The following is a 2,500-nucleotide window of genomic DNA, read 5'->3' on the forward strand; positions in this document are numbered from 1 at the left end:
GCCATATGGCAAAGATTTGGGTGGTGGGCCTTCTGGGCATGTGGCCCTAAGCCTCAGAGGACCGCAGAATGGGTCCCTTCTGCCCAAATAGAGAGGTCTTGGCCGATCGGGGCCGAGAGGACAGGGGCCTCACCACCCTCTGACGGTCCTCCTGGGCGCCCTTCCTCTGCTCTCTGCTGTTGTGGCAGAAAGCTGTGCCTTCAGTCCCCTAGCTTGCACAGGGCAGCAAAAGACTGTACTTTCACTGTGTCGCAGGTAGGGGGCCTCTCCTGAATGCATCTGCCAAGGAAGGTCTAGAAGTGACACGAGAACCCTTGTGCTGACACACAAAAAAGGCTCGGCAGATAGCTTGCGTGCCAGTTGCTCCATCCTCTGTATCCACATGGACCCCTCCCAATATCTGCTGTAAAGATGCAGGCAAGGAAAAGCGCAGGATGGGCTTCTTACAGACGGAGGCGATGCCAGGCGTCGATGGCTCTAGCGGCAACTAGTGTCAGGGTGGAAATATAATCGTGGCCCCCACCCCTAACAGTCAGAGAGTCCTGGATGGGAGTCTTCCCAATGTCTGCTTTATCGTCCATCCTATAATCAACATGCATGTTTACATCTTGTTTTGGGGACATTTCTGAGCAAATTGCAAAATTGCAGCTCAGTTCAAACCGAGGCGTAGTCAGCAGGGTTCGAACCTGCGCGGGGAGACCCCAATGGATTTCGAGTCCATCGCCTTAACCACTCGGCCACGACTACCCATGAGAGTGAAACTCTCACTCGAAAGATCGTGCTGTGCTTACACAGAAGAGTCCTTAGTCTCTACCGCCTTGCCTCTAGATCTTGTCCTGTACTTTCCACCCTTCTCTCTCATCATGCACCGTTCTTTCTCCTCACAAGTTTCTTTTAAATGTACATATATGTTTGAAATTGCAAAACGAAACCCGTCAAAACGTACCAGTTTCTCTGCGTTGGCCTAAAGGATGAAGCCGCTTTTACTCCTAGGATCTTGCTTGAATAGCTCAAGTGCGCGGCAGCCTCCTTTAGTAATTGTATTATACTGCTATTTTAAGATTGTTTTCCACACCAGAAAAGAGTAAACAATAAAAGCGGGCGCTGCACCGTAGTCGGCAGGATTTGAACCTGCGCGGGGAAACCCCAATGGATTTCTAGTCCATCGCCTTAATCACTCGGCCACGACTACTCCTGAGCAAACCTGTTTCTACTATAAACTTAACACTTTAGCCACACACAATGTCTCCTCCGCCCCTTACTTTATGCCGCTCTGCACCGTTCCCTTTTGGCCCTCCCATGACCCTTGAAAATGCATTCAAAAGTCAGAATCTCTATGGTCTGGCCCAAGTTCCCTAAATGCCATTTCCCCTCCCTGCCAAGCTCAGACTAAGTGCCAGGGACAGATCTGTGCTAATAAACCTAGCAAGCGGCCAGGCAGCAGAGCCTCACCTTCACTAGGTTGCACTGGCTTCTGCCAGCTCCAAATTGAAACTGTTAACAGTGTCCTGTTTGGAAGCATGCCTGGGCAGGGGCTGTCTCTATGCAAATCGAGTTGCAGAGGCCTCCTGGGAGCCAATTTCGGCAGGCCATTTTGACAGGCTCCAGAGGAATAAATGGCCGCACGAGTGGTCCGGTAGTTAGTCTAAGCCATATGGCAAAGATTTGGGTGGTGGGCCTTCTGGGCATGTGGCCCTAAGCCTCAGAGGACCGCAGAATGGGTCCCTTCTGCCCAAATAGAGAGGTCTTGGCCGATCGGGGCCGATCGGGGCTGAGAGGACAGGGGTCTCACCACCCTCTGACGGTCCTCCTGGGCGCCCTTCCTCTGCTCTCTGCTGTTGTGGCAGAAAGCTGTGCCTTCAGTCCCCTAGCTTGCACAGGGCAGCAAAAGACTGTACTTTCACTGTGTCGCAGGTAGGGGGCCTCTCCTGAATGCATCTGCCAAGGAAGGTCTAGAAGTGACACGAGAACCCTTGTGCTGACACACAAAAAAGGCTCGGCAGATAGCTTGCGTGCCAGTTGCTCCATCCTCTGTATCCACATGGACCCCTGCCAATATCTGCTGTAAAGATGCAGGCAAGGAAAAGCGCAGGATGGGCTTCTTACAGACGGAGGCGATGCCAGGCGTCGATGGCTCTAGCGGCAACTAGTGTCAGGGTGGAAATATAATCGTGGCCCCCACCCCTAACAGTCAGAGAGTCCTGGATGGGAGTCTTCCCAATGTCTGCTTTATCGTCCATCCTATAATCAACATGCATGTTTACATCTTGTTTTGGGGACATTTCCGAGCAAATTGCAAAATTGCAGCTCAGTTCAAACCGAGACGTAGTCGGCAGGGTTCGAACCTGCGCGGGGAAACCCCAATGGATTTCAAGTCCATCGCCTTAACCACTCGGCCACGACTACCCATGAGAGTGAAACTCTCACTCGAAAGATTGTGCTGTGCTTACACAGAAGAGTCCTTAGTCTCTACCGCCTTGCCTCTAGATCTTGTCCTGTA

At 52.0% G+C, this 2,500-nt stretch overlaps 2 non-coding genes across 2 annotated transcripts; both read right to left on the bottom strand.

The window, feature by feature from the left end:
• Positions 1 to 665: 665 nt before the first annotated feature.
• On the bottom strand, positions 666 to 747 carry TRNAS-CGA (transfer RNA serine (anticodon CGA)). Its single transcript has one exon. It is a non-coding gene; the product is annotated as a tRNA-Ser (tRNA).
• A 1,577-nt stretch (positions 748 to 2,324) lies between these two features.
• TRNAS-UGA (transfer RNA serine (anticodon UGA)) lies at positions 2,325 to 2,406 on the bottom strand. Its single transcript has one exon. It is a non-coding gene; the product is annotated as a tRNA-Ser (tRNA).
• Positions 2,407 to 2,500: the final 94 nt, after the last annotated feature.

Source organism: Ambystoma mexicanum, chromosome 3q, assembly GCF_040938575.1.
Source record: "Ambystoma mexicanum isolate Mex_15411 chromosome 3q, UKY_AmexF1_1, whole genome shotgun sequence".
Taxonomy (NCBI): Eukaryota; Metazoa; Chordata; class Amphibia; order Caudata; family Ambystomatidae; genus Ambystoma; species Ambystoma mexicanum.